We start from the raw sequence: 15440 nt of genomic DNA, 5'->3' as shown, positions 1-15440 counted from the left end.
GAGAAGGGTTTCATTAGACCCAGTTTTTCGCCTTGGGGTACGCCGGTGTTGTTTGTTAAGAAGAAGGACAGATCGATGAGAATGTGTAGTGATTACCGGTAGTTGAACAAGGTTACAATCAAGAATAAGTATCCATTGCCAAGGATTGATGATTTGTTTGATCAGCTTCAGGGTGCCAAGGTATTTTCGAAGATTGACTTGAGATCTGGCTACCATCAGTTGAGGATTAGGGCATCCGATGTCCCTAAGACAGCTTTTCGCACTCGGTACGGGCATTATGAGTTCTTGGTGATGTCATTCAGGTTGACAAATGCCCCAGCAGCTTTTATACAATTGATGAACTGAGTGTTCAGACCTTACTTGTATTTGTTTGTGATAGTCTTCATTGATGATATTTTGATATATTCCCGTAGCCGAGAGGAGCACGAGTAGCATCTTAGAGTGGTTCTTTAGACTTTGAGGGATAGTTAATTGTATGCTATGTTTTCAAAGTGTAAGTTCTGGCTGAGTTCAGTTGCATTCCTGGGTCATGTTGTATTAGCAGAGGGTATTCAGGTTGATCCGAAGAAGATTGAGGCAGTCAAGAACTGGCCTAGACCAGCATCAGCTACAGAGATCCGGAGTTTCTTGGGATTGGCAGGCTACTATCGTCGGTTCATGGAGGGGTTCTCGTCTATTGCAGCCCCGATGACCAGGTTAACCCAGAAGGGTTCCCAGTTTAGATGGTCTGACGAGTGTGAGACGAGTTTTCAGAAGCTCAAAACAGCTCTGACTACAGCACCAATGTTGGTTTTGACCACAAGTTCAGGGCCTTATACAGTTTATTGTGATGCATCTCGTATTGGACTTGGTGTGGTGTTGATGTAGGATGGCAAGGTCATTACCTATGCTTCATGGCAGTTGAAGATTCATGAGAAGAACTATCCGGTTCATGATTTGGAGTTAGCAGCCATTGTTCACACGTTGAAGATTTGGAGGCATTATCTGTATGGAGTGGCATGTGAGGTATTCATGGATCACAAGAGTCTGCAGTATTTGTTCAAGCAGAAAGAGCTAAATTTGAGGCTGAGAAGGTGGTTGGAGCTATTAAAGGACTATAATATCACCATCTTATATCATCCAGGAAAGGCCATTGTGGTGACTGATGCTTTGAGTAACAGTCTTGCTTATATTCCGGTCGGTAAGAGATCGCTTGCTTTGGATGTTCAGGCTTTGGCCAATCAGTTTGTGAGGTTGGATGTTTCTAAGCCCAACCATGTGTTAGCTTGCATAGTCGCTCGTTCTTCCTTATTGAATTATATCCGTGATCGGTAGTATGATGATCCCCATTTGTGTGTCCTTAGAGACACGGTGCAGCACGGAGGTGCCAAGCAGGTTACTTTAGGTGATGACGGAGTTTTGAGATTGCAGGGTCGAATTTGTGTGCCTAATGTGGATGGGCTTCGAGAGTTGATTTTAGAGGAGGCCCATAGTTCTCGGTACTCTATTCATTCGGGCGCTACGAAGATGTATCAGGATTTGCGGAAGCATTATTGGTGGAGAAGAATGAAGAAGGATATCATTGCATATGTGACTCGGTGCTTGAACTGTCAGCAGGTTAAGTACGAGCATTAGAGCCCTGGTAGTTTGTTTCAGAGGATTGATCTTCCCGAGTGGAAGTGGGAAAGGATCACTATGGACTTCGTTTTTGGACTCCCACAGACTCAGAGGAAGTTCGACGTAGTGTGGGTAATTGTCGATAGGCTGACCAAGTCAGCACATGTCATTCCTGTGGCAGTCTCCTACTCTTTCGAAAGGTTAGCTGAGATCTATTTCCGGGAGATAATTCGCCTTCATAGTGTTTCCGAGTCTATCATTTCGGACCGAGGTACGCAATTTACCTCCCATTTCTGGAGATCAGTTCAGCGAGAGTTGGGCACACGGGTTGAGTTGAGCACAACATTTCATCCTCAAATGGACGGGCTGTCCGAGCGGACCATTCAGATTTTGGAGGATATGCTCCAAGCTTGTGTCATTGACTTTGGAGGCTCGTGGGATCAGTTTTTGCCTTTGGCAGAGTTCGCCTACAACAACAGCTACCAGTCGAGTATTCAGATGGCTCCTTATAAGGCTTCATATGGTAGGCGGTGTCGGTCTCCGGTTGGATGGTTTGAACTGGGAGAGGCTCGGTTGTTGGGTACGGATCTGGTTCAGGATGCCTTGGACAAGGTCAGGATTATTTAGGATAGGCTTCGTACAGCTCAGTACATGCAAAAGAGTTATGTCGACCACAAGGTTCGTAATTTGGCATTCATGGTTGGTGAGCGGGTATTGCTTCGAGTGTCACCTATGAAGGGCGTGATGAGATTTGGGAAGAAGGGCAAGCTTAGCCCTAGGTTCATTGGCCCGTTTGAGATTCTTGATCTAGTGGGAGAGGTGGCTTATAGACTTGCGTTGCCACCGAGCTTATCAGCCATTCATCTAGTGTTTTATGTGTCCATGCTTCGGAAATATCACGGTGATCCATTCCACGTGTTACATTTCAGCACTGTCCAGTTAGACAAGGATTTGTCTTATGAGGAGGAGCCGATAACTATTCTAGACAGGCAGGTTCGTCAGTTGAGATCAAAGAGTTTTCCTTCTGTTCGTATTTAGTGGAGAGGTCAGCTTGCTGAGGCATCAACCTGGGAGTTTGAGTCCGATATGTGGAGTCGTTATCCCCATCTTTTCCCCGACTTAGGTACTTCCTTCTTCTGTCCGTTCGAGGATGAACAGTTGTTTTATAGGTGGAGAATGTGATGACCCAAAAGGTCATTCCCTATTTTTAAAATGAATTCTACATTCCGAGGCCTTAAAAACCTCTTTCTATCTCACCTCGATTTGCGTGCACAGTCCGCGTGTAGCCGGAAGGCTAATATGTGAAAATTTATGAAAATGGTGAATTTTGATTATAAAATGAATTAAGTTGACTTTAGTCAATATTTTGGGTAAACGGATCCGGACCCGTGATTTGACGGTCCCGGAGGGTCCGTAGGAAAATATGGGACTTGGGCGTATGCCTGAAATCGAATTCCGAGGTCCCAAGCCCGAGAAATGAATTTTTTAAAGAAAATTATTTTCTAAAATTATTTATGAGATTTGGAAATGAATTGTGATTAGAACTCGATGGTATCGGGCCCATATTTTGGTTCTAGCGCCCAGTACAGGTCTTATATGTGATTTAAGATAAGTCTGTGAAATTTGGTAAGAAACGGACTTGAAACGACGTGAATCAGATCATTTTTGAGAAAATTGAAAATTTGAAGTTCTTAAGAAAATTTCATGATTTTGATGCTAAATTCCTAGTTGTTGATGTTATTTTAGTGATTTGAATGCACGAGCAAGTCCATATGATGTTTTTAGATTGGTGTGCATGTTTAGTTTGGAGGCCAGAGGACTCGGGTGAGTTTTGGATAGGCCACAGAGTGAAATTTTAACTTAGGGAATTGCTGGTATGCTTCAGGCCTGCAGGCTGCGTATTGTCTCGCAAATGCGAGCAATGTATCGCAAATGCGAGAGGTGGCCTGGGCTGCCTTCTTCGCAAATGCGAAGTGTCTGTCGCAAATGCGACATCTGCCTGGAATCCCCCTTAGTCGCAAATGCGACTTTGCAAATGCAACACTGCTTTCGCAAATACGAACATAGCAAAGGCCGGGGTTTGCAATTGTGAACCCTGTTCGCAATTCCCATACCTGCAACCTGCAATTTTTATACTTAGCCGAAAATCAACCATTTTTCACATCTTTTCAAAACACAAACTCCCTAGGGTGGTTTTTCAAGAACAACTCTTCTTCCAAATTGATTGTAAGTCAATTTTAACTCGTTTCATTCAATCATTAACATCTTTTAACATGATTTCAACTCAAAACCAATGATTTTCATAGGGGAAACTGGGTGTTTTGGGTAGAACCTAGGTTTTTAAAAAATTGGGGATTTGGACCTCGATTTGAGGTCCAATTTCAAAATAAATTATATATTTGGGTTCGTGGGGGAATGGGTAATCGGGTTTTGGTTCAAATCTTGAGTTTTGACCATGTGGGCCCGGGGGTAATTTTTGACTTTTGGATAAAACTTGAGAAAACTCATTTTCGTGCATTAGAATTGATTCATTTAGTGTTTATTGAAGTAATTAAGTAACTTGTGGCTAGATTCGAGCGAATTGGTGGTGGAATCAAGGGGTAAAGCGATAGTTGAGACGTGAATTGTGTTTGTGGCATCAAGCTAAGTGCTTGGTCTAACCTTAGCTTGAGGGATTAGGAGTTGTGTCCTATTTGCTACTTGTTTCTTGTTGAGTACGACGTATAGGCATGGTGATGAGTATCTATACGTTGGTGTAGAGCATGACCGTGAGTCTTGAATTGAAATTTATTGTATTCTTAGATATTACTACGAATGCTTAAGTTGATGATTCTCTGTATTAAGCAAGGATTATGGTTATTCTCGTGGAAATTACTTATGACTGAGTATTGGTGTTAGCTGAGGTAGTTAGGTGTTGGAACAAATTTGGTTATAGCTGTTCTCCCTTGTCGGGACGTAGTTACTTATACTATCAATTTCCTTGCCGGGATAGTGTAGTTCTTTATTGATCCCTTACCGAGACTCTTTTTTATGATTGTTGTTGATTGTGTATGTGGATCGGGTTGCACACCGCAATAATGATATATGTGGATCAGGTTGCACACCGCAATAATGATATATGTGGATCGGGTTGCACGCCGCAATAGTGATAAATGATATGGATCGGGTTGCACGCTGCAACAGTGTTGTTATATATTGGGATCGGGTTGCACGCCGCAACAGTGATAAATGATATGGATCAGGTTGCACGCGCAACGATGTTGTTATATATTGGGATCGGGTTGCGCGCCGCAACAATTATTGATACAAAGTGTTTATAGATTGGATACAAGTTTCTTATTGTTTTGCCATGAATTCTAACTTGTCCTTATGCCGTTACTCTTGATTTACTGTTGATATTGATACACCCCCGCAGCATGTACCCCCTCCCATCTTTACTTGTTTATTCTTATTTTATTTTTCCGCTGCTATATATGATTTAACTGCACAGGTTTATTTGGTAGTCTGGTCCTAGCCTCGTCACTACTTCACCGAGGTTAGGCTAGGCACTTACTAGCACATGGGGTCGGTTGTGCTGATACTACATTTCTGCACTATGTGCAGATCCCAGAGCAGCTCTTGGATCATAGCATTTGGGTGGCTACCTTCAGTACATGCGGAGATCCAAGGTAGACCTGCAAGCGTCCGCAGGCCCTGGCGTCTCCTCTATCCTTTATTTCTTGTTTCATTTCTTGATTCGGAAATAGTGTATCTTTATTTTCAGACCTTGTATTTAGTACTCTTAGATCGTCTGTGGTACTGTGACATCAGTTCTGGGTGATTAAGGCTTAAACAGTTGTATTAGATTCATATTTCAGATATTTTACTACATTCCTTCCACTTAATGAAATTTTCGTTGTTTTCACATTATTGCTTTATAAATGCTAAAAAGGTATAAAAATAGATAAAGGTAATCTGTTCAATAATTGACTTGCCTAGCTCACATTAGTAGGCGCCATCACAACTCCCGAGGGTGGAAAATCTGGGTCGTGACAACTTCATCTTACTCTTGTCTTTCTTCTTGTAGAACTGTTTTTCTTTCTTGAAATTTGGCTTGTTTCCTTTCTTGGAGGATCTTTCTCCAGTCTCCTTACCCTTTCGGTAATTTTTCTAATTTCTCTTGCGCTTGAAGCTTGATCTCTTTGTACCACTTGATTCTGCCACAAAGGCATTAGGTACAACTTTAGTAGCACCAAACCGCTAGTCTTCAAGCTCCACATGGCGGACAACATCAACAAAAGTTTTGATACTATTATTGTGTGGGTCAAGTTAACCTTCAAATGTTCCCAATTATTGGGATGAAACCGAATCACTGCCTGAACTTGTTTCTCATCAGAGATAACATGGTCAACAATTTTGAGTTGAGCAATAATATTTGACATCATCCTTAGATGTTGCTTGACACCGTGATCATGACATTTTTCATACGTGTCAAACTTGATTGTCAGCTGTGAAGACGAGTCACAATTTTACCCCCATATACCTCTCTCAAATGTGCCCACATGGCTTGACCAGTAGGATATTACTTACATTTATGGATGAGATCATCAACAACTGAACTTACAATAATTTCACGTGTAGTGGAATCTTTCTTTTTTCAAATATTGTAAGTTTCCATCTCCCTCCTATGTTGGATAGTGTTCTCGTCCTCTAGGTGACTCATAACATGGTTAATACTTTCTAGAGCATCTTGCTCTTCGAGTACATACCACATCTTACGACTTCATATGTCATAATTTTCACCAGTCAGTTTGTCATCCTTGTTCAAGTTAGCAATGATACTTTTTGATGTCATATCTATTATTAGAGACAATATTACAACTTTAACTCATCAATATATACTGCAATCAATTTATGCATGTGATTACACACTCAAGCAAATTAATTATAATATTAATTTTACATTTAGTATATAATTGAAAGGTCACTACGTTTTCATTCATCATCGATATCTAAATATTTTAATTATATTAAAATTACTTTTTAGCGTGTACTTTATTTCAAGTCTCAATCTATTATAAAATAAAATAATAAATAATATATGTAACTGTGAGATAAAAAGTATAATTTAAATTTCATTAAAATAAAACATATACTAACAATTTACATGTGTTGCTAGGACATTGATATATCAATCAAATATTAACTCTTGCACATATACACTAAAAGGTGCACTAGGCCAAATATCATAATAAATCTAAGTTAAAACTTCACTCACGACTCTCGAAGAGAGTTCGCTAAAATAGCTAATGCTTCCCAATCAATAATCTCTATGTAATTAGACAATTCAGATCTTTTTAACTTAAAAATGTGTACATGTTCAGGTATGAAAGTATCATGATCCATTTTAAATTCCTTAAACTCCCTAAATTTCTTTTTCCTCCCCTTCGTTCAGCCATCTGATTCATTTTGCCTCGCCCTTGGGACATTCCTGATGACTTCAGGCTCTGAGTCTGAATCATCATAGAAATAAGTCCCATGACGATGTGTCCTTCTATGTTGTCCCCTTCCTCGACTTCGAGAACTCCCACTTGAAGTAATTCAAATTTGTCCCTATTCAGCCATATCTCAAATTTGTCCCTATTCAACCGAGAGGTTGTGAGTTCGAGTCTCCCCAAGAGCAAGGTGAGAAGTTCTTGGAGGGAAGGATGTCGGGGGTCTATTTGGAAACAGTCTCTCTACCCTAGGGTAGCGGTAAGGTCTGCGTACACACTACCCTCCTCAGACCCCACTAAGTGGGATTATATTGGGTTGTTGTTGTTGTTGTTGTCAGCCATATCTGAAATAGGACCAAGGAAACAATAAGAATGTTTACAACTATTGTGTGACAACATATGTCACAATAACTTGTAGAAGAATCGGGATATATGTAACTAAGACTAGTATTTTTAATATTTAAATACCTAGTCTAAGCATTTAGAAAAATGTAACAACTTTTTTACTGTTTGTTCATCTTCATGGCCAGTGATATATCAGATTTTCTCAGTTACAGTGAAGTCATGAGTGACTACTACAACACACGATTAACATTCCACTTTAAAAAAAAAAATGCTTTCTTAAATAATTAAGAAATAATAGACAAGTGGAGAAAACTTGAAGGAAATCTGAGTTGGAAACTTTGCCAAGTCAACTTGAATCAACAATTTATTTTAGCATCATCCGTTAACAGATAACGAGAGAGTAGTAATGTCCATTCAATAGTCCATTTCAAATAATCTTTTCTTTTCTTTTTATGCCAAATTTCAATTAATTTTTATCATAAACAAATATTCTCTTTAGAATAAAAATACTGCAACATAGTGCAATTTCTTTTCTAATAAAAAATCTGCTTTGGACTTCTGGAAAAAAAATACTTTGCACAAACTCGACCATGCCTTTTGGAACTACAAAGTAAAAGTATTAGACTTCTAATTTTAATACATAACCGAGACAATTCACAAGTTCTAATGAAAGAAATTTATGTGGCATTAACACAGAAATTTCAACTCTATTAATATCTCTCACATATGTTGTTAATGGAAACACAAAAAAAAAAAAAAAAAAAAAACAAACAAAGAGAAGTTTGTTTATGTTATTATTAGACAAACAGTGATTAGATGCGAACTTTTCCAACAAAGTTTTCTATTTACTCATAAAAAAAATTCACTGTGTATCCATATTTATATATATAGAACACACAACAGCGGCGCTTGATACTAATGATTATTAAGATCGAGTAACAAAGACAACGAATTTTGTGTACCTTTTAACAACAGCGAAAGTTTTTGCAGAATCTATTCCAATCAATTGCTCGAATTCGACTTTGTCTTTCTTGGAAATGAAATTCTTATTCACGAATTAAATACCTTATTTTTATTTATTACAGTGTGTTTCTTAATTTAGGGAGAATTACTTCTCATCACCATTCTCTATTGAGGAAGAAAAATATATAAAGGAGAGAGAGATTTTACAAAAAAACTGCCGCTCGCACAAAGTGATCACACACCCATTAATTTTTTACGTGCAACAGTTTTATTCTTTTATTTATCTGTGTTTTACTTCCCTAGGTAACCTCTTTAAGATTTTATCTACTCTAAATGGGTAGCGTCAGTCCATATGGGCGACCTGCGACCCAAACCCAATATCCAACACCAACCAAACACCCTTTAAAGAGAAGTTTTAATAGTCACACAAAGATCTATGGCTTGTTTTAGAGCGCACTTTTCAAAAATCTTTCTTTCTTTCTTCACTTTGTATCAATTCAAATTTTGCCACATAAAATAGACGGGGAGTGTTGTGATAGTGAGTTAGTCATCGAGTTATTTGTTCTAGAGTTCCTTTTATGATAGTGAGTTAATTACTAGTACTATTTATTCTAGAATTTTATCCATACGTACCTTATACTTAAGTGATTTCACTATACAAATATTTTTTTACATATTAATTATTTATCTATAAAACAGTACATTTGAATTTATACGTAATTTCTAGATAGGTAAACTAATTTGATCCTGAAATAATAAAATAAATAAAGAATTATGCAATACTTAGCCATAAAATGTAGACGGAACGACAGAAGCAACAATTTCGGGAACATGGTTTTCGGGCATAACAATAATGAAATCAAAAGTGAGAAAGTAAGATTGTATGAAGCTTTGTATAGAATGTAGTGTAAGTTTGCTAGAAAATTTCTGACCATTATAATGATAGCTGAGCTCATTATTTATAGCTACGTCTAGGGAAGGAGGTCCTAGGATCATGCCCCTCTTTAATGTCAATTATGAGGTCCATTGATCAAGATGTAACGTTGAGCATAAATGCCAAATTTCTTGTGACGGGCAGTCGTATTTAATACTATGGAATATTCTTTATTAAATGCTACCGGGCAACGAATATTTGTTACATCCTTATGAGCGTTATTCTCCCCTGTGACAGACGGAGCAGTTGCCTTCGATCTTGGACATTCCCACCGTCTTAGGTTCCACATGTCCCTTTTTAGGACGGTCACGTGGTATAACGTATTTTACCCAATACAGATAGTCCCCCTACTTTCTGGTGACACAACTTTGTGTTACCAGGAAGTTGATAGAAATATTCTTTTGGCGGGAATTACTATAACTTCCTCTGAAGGTTTCTAATGGTTGATTAGGTGCACGTCTCTCCGCGTTTAATGCCCTGAACACGCGTCATCCCATGATTCAGCATAACATTTTCTGATTATCGAGGTGATCATGGCCATGAATTTAGCCGCCAAAACTTTTGCTTATATGCATCAACTTTCTCTCTTATACTCCATAATTTTCCAAGCTTCCCTTATCTGATTTGCATCTTTATTTTCCATCTTCTCTCTAATTTTCTTCAAACAAAAAATCTTCTTCTTCTTCCATATAGTGGCTTCTTCCTCAAAGCGCACCAGTTCTTCAAAAGAACAAGAACAAGGCCGAGGAATCTGTTCCTCTAACAGTGGACTCCATTATCCTTAGAAGTCTTATTACCATAAAAGTCTTCGAAGAAAAATTCCCTACTGCTAACTTTCGTACATGGGCCGTCAGTAGGTACCTTTCTTTCATCCGTCCTTCCAGCATTCCTGTTGTGAAGGAAGACTGTCGCTGCCATAATTTAGATATTATTGCTCCTGATCTATCGGAGCGAGTGACCCTACCCAAGAAGGGTTTTACATATTTTTACATGTATCCCTTTACTTTGGGTGTATTTTCTTTGAGCAGATAGCTTGATTATGTGATTGCGGAGTTTTGCCTCCATTACCAAGTGTGTTTGGCAAAAGTAAGTCCTTCTATATGGAGGACGGTTGCTTGCCTATGGTGTTTGTGCCAGGAGAGTGGAGAAGAGCTAACATTAACTCATATAATAAATATCTACTCTCCCAAGATCTTTCGCAGAGGAATGAGAAACCTCTGCAAACATGGCCACCATGCTCTGTTGTCTAGCATGGACGATGACAATCTTTATTTAATATTTCCTTTCTAAATATTCTTCCACATCCATATCAATCCTTCATCGTTCGCTTGTTTCAGTAACTCGATGGATCCCAAGGGTGGTTGAAGGTTTAGACCGGTGGGTTCAGAAGATTTTGGAAGTTACGATACCCGAAACTCGTTATTGGAAAGAACTAGCCCCTAAATATGGGAGGAAGGACAAAAATCATAGTAATTCAATCTCACCTTGTTTCAATTTTTCATGTGAAGAACTTGATTGATCCTTTCTATCTTTTTCTTGAAATCGGGTCTACTTGCAGGCTCTGTTGTTGTCCCCAAGGAGGATGTCTTGGATGATCCTGCTGATGCGGCGATGCTGCTTTAGGAGGTGCTTACTCAAACATGTGTCTCCGGACCTACTTTGAGCATAGGTATTTTACCACGGAGTCCTTGTCCAGAGAACAAGCAACCAAAAAAAAGCGTTCTTTCGTGGTCGGGAAAAAAATAAGAGGGCAAAGATTATTGACCACGAGTCATCTCCAGAAGGTGTGATACTAGACATCCTCCCGGGCCGGTCATAGACACCATGATGATCGATGATGATGGAGAAGCTAGTGATGATGAGGCTTCTCTACACAGAAGGCAACGTTCATCATCAACTTAACAGAATACTCAATCTGTTGAGTTAGTTATACCAACCGAGGATGATGTCTCGACACTTTGGGGAGAGTGTGATTTGGTGGAAAATGCCAACTCCCACCCCAATTGTTGTGTCCAGTGCTGCAGGGTTGAATACCGAGTCCCTGTCGTCTTTGCTTGGCGAGCATCTAACAACGAGCACTACATTTGATGCAGCTGCTTCTTATTCTTCAACTCCATCACCTTCTTTTCCATTTTCACCAACACTAGCAATTGCTACATCATTTCCATCTTCATCCGCTCTTCCACCAACAACTGCTACATTATCCCCACCGGCCACATCTATCCATGAAGAACATGTTCCTCTTCCCCAGTTCATGGGATCTTGGGGCAGAATTATGTTGCCCCTTCTAAAGATCCACAAGGAGGAGGAATGCTACTCTTTCTGTTTCTACTGGATACAACTTGTTATCCTGGCCGATAGAGCTTGCTAATAATCTGAAGCCTTTGGCTTCAGAGAAGATTGGGAAAATATTCAGGCACTCTCGAGAGAGTGTTTGTTGAACAACTCCATGCATAATGCCGCAGTGGTACGCTCATTTCTTCCTTTATTATTTCCTTTATTTTTGTAAATGTATTCTGAGTTTCAACTTTCTTGCTTTTCATGCCAACTTTCTTGCTTCTAAGGGCCTTCAGAGGTTGATTCGTGAGAAGGAAGAAATAACTTCTGCACGGGATCAGTTTTTGGCAGAGCGGGAGCAAAGTGCCGCTCGCCTCTCGGAACTGGAAGCCAAGACCACTAAGGTCGTTGTATTGGAAGCTCATTTGAAGCAAAGCGAGCAAGAAGAGAAAACCCTTATCCAGGAGATCGCCCCGTTAAGGGTTCAATTTGAAGAAGCTAAAGCTAATTGGGTTGAAGTCCATAATTTCATTCTTGATGTATCTGATCGTGAGGTAGCCTCCGCTGAAAGATTGAATAATTTGGAGGCAGCCTAGAATTCCAAAACTAAAGAGCTTGCTGCTTCGGGGGCGAAACATGCCTAGTTGGAGGAGAAGTAGAGAAAAATTATCGAGCATAATAGGTTCTTTAGTTCAACTGTCTGTGACCTTGATGTTAGCCTCAGATCTGTTAGGTCCGCCTGGGAAAGCCTTTCTGCCTAGGTAGCTCAACTCAAAGAAGACCTTAAGCATCGGGCGTCTTCCCTCGTTGTTGAGAAAACTTATGTTATATACAACATGAGGAGAAAAACCTTGGAAGAGACCAAAGCTCATATCATTGATTTTGATGCTGAAACGCTAAGGCTCACGAGCTTAAGTTAGCTGCTAAGAATGGACTCCCACTGCAGCCTGAAGCTCCTGGTCCTTCTGGTTTCGGTTTCGAGTTCTCAATATTTAAAGAAGAATTAGAGTACGATGACGGTGAAGGCCAAACTGGTGATAATGTCGAGCTATCGGTGGATCCATCTACTTCTCCCAGGGGCGTGGACATGTCTCTTCCTCCTGGTTCCGGAGATACTGTAGTTTAGCTTTTTTTTCTTTTTCCAATTCCTATACCTGTATCATTTTGGCATGTTTTTGTAAACAGAGACATCTTTTTGCTCAAGTATTGTTTGAGCCTTACTTCCGTTTGAATATCCATGCAAGTTTTTAATCTTTGCATTTTATTCCTTTTGCTTAAGGACTTTGCGCAAGTTTTCCTATATGTGATTTATTATGTGTAGCCTTGGATGTATTTTTCCCAAAAACATTTTGGTTCCGGGCATCAAATCTTTTTTGTGAGGGCGTCTATAAGTATTTGTGCAACTTTACTTTTTGTGTCCTTTTGTATAAGTCCTCGGGTATTTTGATTCCGAGCATAAAATCTTTCGAAACCAACACTTTAACGCGAGAGTTTTCATAAGATAGGGCCCTCTTATGTTTATGGTGCTATTGAAGAGGACGTCTCCTGTTCATTACGGCACTAGCATTTGAAGTACTTGTTTAACTTTCAAATGACAAAGTTAATTCATCGTTCAAACAAGAAACAAGATAAAAGCAAAAGGATTTCATTTCATTTAATTCCTTCTATTTTCAAAAGTACATAAGCATTTGCTATACTGAAAAGGAATTGCCATTTCTTGTGGCTATCTTGTACAACTTGTTTCTATGGGGTTGGCCGCGCAGTCCCCTACCCCGATGATGCAATTATGTTTTCGGTTTTTTGTTTCCCGGTCGATGTGGCAGTCATTGTTGTTGTGTCCTCATTTTATTCCCCCCTCCCTCCCAGTGTTCGAATGTGAAGAATACGAATTGGAACACTAGAAGTCTTGTACCTTTGAGGACTCCATTAATGAATTGCTAGACAATCTTATGCTCGGTAACAAACTTCGCTTCCCCTTAGAAATTTATGATATCGAGCAAAAGACTATCTAAAAATCTTTTAATGGTTTGTACTTGTGAACGGTCGGATAACCTTTATTCTATAGAAAACTTAATTCCTGGTGGGAATTTTGCTATAGAGCCAAAAACTATCCATCCGCCCCGTAGTAGATTTTTGCTATTAAAGGTCTTATTGTTGTTGTTGAGAATTTTCAAAGAGTTCATTTTACAGTTGCTTAACATTAAACTTGTTTCATGATAATTAGGAGAATTGAGGGATGATTATTTACCGAAAACTTATGATAAATCAAAGAAGTTATTAGCATCAGTTGCTCAAACTCTTTCAGCAGGATCAAATAATATTGAGCAAGTTAATTCTGATTCCCTCTCAAGTTTCATTGAGGAAGCACAACAAATTGAAAGCTGTGGATATGAATTCGGTACTGCCTGGGGTCAAAAGGTAAGTAGAAATCATTCATTTTAGGTAACTTTTTAATTTATACTATCAGGTCACCTACAAATAATTATTGTTCATTATAAGTAAAATTAGTAATTTAACAACAATATAAAATATATATACTGACAGTGCAATGAATTTTTACACCATCAATGTACCTTAACATATTTTTACACCAGTTGTTATTTTGGTTCTTAATTTCCTTAGGATATATTCTGTTAGTCTGTCATCTTCCATTTTGTTGCTTTTGCATTTTGTCTTGGATTTTCTCTTTTTATACCCGACAAAATTATGTGAGATCAAAATGATATGGATGTTTTTGTGAGATTTAATTTTTTACCTTAACGGATCTGGTTATAAAGGGGCATACAACATTCTAATAGAAGGTAATCTTTTGCTTGTTTGATCTACCACTTTACTATCCTTACTCAGGTTATACAGGGGTAGCCAAAAAGTGCATTGATACAAGCACAACTATTCTGGATGTGCAAGGAGTATGGTATGTTGGCTAACTATTAAATTAAGTGAGATATATGTGACCTTGTGACTGGTCCAATTGTTATTTTCGTCGATCTTTGGAAACTGTAAAAGGAATATATGTTTGTCTTATTGCGAGTTTATATTCATCACTAGCTTAAACTATTATGGTGCAGGAATGAAGAACTTGAATAAATCAGCAAGAAAATTCATTGAATGCCTCAGAACTATTGATGATAACAATATTTCTTAGGTAATTGTATTACTTCTCTCTCAACTAGCTCAAGCCATGGATCGCTCTCTTCTTGCTGTAATTAGGGGAGTAGTCTAACCCTCAAATCTCTCAAATAGAATATGATGATTTGATGCGCACAGACTGTTCGATAACATGCGTCACTGAAAAAATCAATTGTTGGAAATGGTGTTATCTATTGATTATTAGTCTCAATATTTATTAATTGTTAAGTGATATCAGTTTTGGGGATTGATTGCGAAGAGGATCATAATCGATTTCTCTTTTCAATTACCTATATGTGGATAATCTTTTAATTGATTTGGGGTTTGCTTGAGTGATTGTTCTCTTGATAATTAGTTTTTTATCTGTAAACTAGGGACACCATAAATCATGTGTGGATGAGAACATGTTGTACGAATGGAAATTGAGTGTTAATTGAAGCTTGGTCCAATCTGCAGATAATGCTGCGTATGCAGCTCGGATATTGCAAGTGGAGCAAGGCTGCACAGTGTGCATAAGTTTCTCGAGTCTCATTGCGTTTTAACTCAAAGGATAACTATATCACCTTTCTCCTATTTTGGTTTGGTTTGTTTATTGAAGGCTTTGATTTTCATGTGCTATGTGTGCAATTATGAGAGCAAAGAGAGTCTAATATATTTAGTTGTATTAAAGAAAATTTCACCATTTGTGAAAATGTAGTTACGTTATACCTATTAGTTACTAC

At 38.7% G+C, this 15440-nt stretch overlaps 1 long non-coding RNA gene across 2 annotated transcripts; it reads left to right on the top strand.

Moving 5' to 3' along the window:
- Nucleotides 1-13592: 13592 nt before the first annotated feature.
- Nucleotides 13593-15439, top strand: LOC107780980 (uncharacterized). Of its 2 annotated transcripts, XR_001646935.2 has the most exons (4): nucleotides 13593-14007; nucleotides 14437-14503; nucleotides 14658-14734; nucleotides 15175-15439. It is a non-coding gene; the product is annotated as an uncharacterized LOC107780980 (long non-coding RNA). The 2 variants fall into 2 exon arrangements; XR_001646934.2 differs by lacking the exon at nucleotides 13593-14007 and having other exon boundaries at nucleotides 14119-14503.
- The last annotated feature ends 1 nt before the right edge of the window (nucleotide 15440 follows it).

This window comes from Nicotiana tabacum, chromosome 10 (genome assembly GCF_000715075.1).
Source record: "Nicotiana tabacum cultivar K326 chromosome 10, ASM71507v2, whole genome shotgun sequence".
Lineage (NCBI taxonomy): Eukaryota > Viridiplantae > Streptophyta > Magnoliopsida > Solanales > Solanaceae > Nicotiana > Nicotiana tabacum.
Note: the sequence above shows the minus strand (reverse complement) of the source record. Positions and strands in the feature narration are given on the sequence as shown.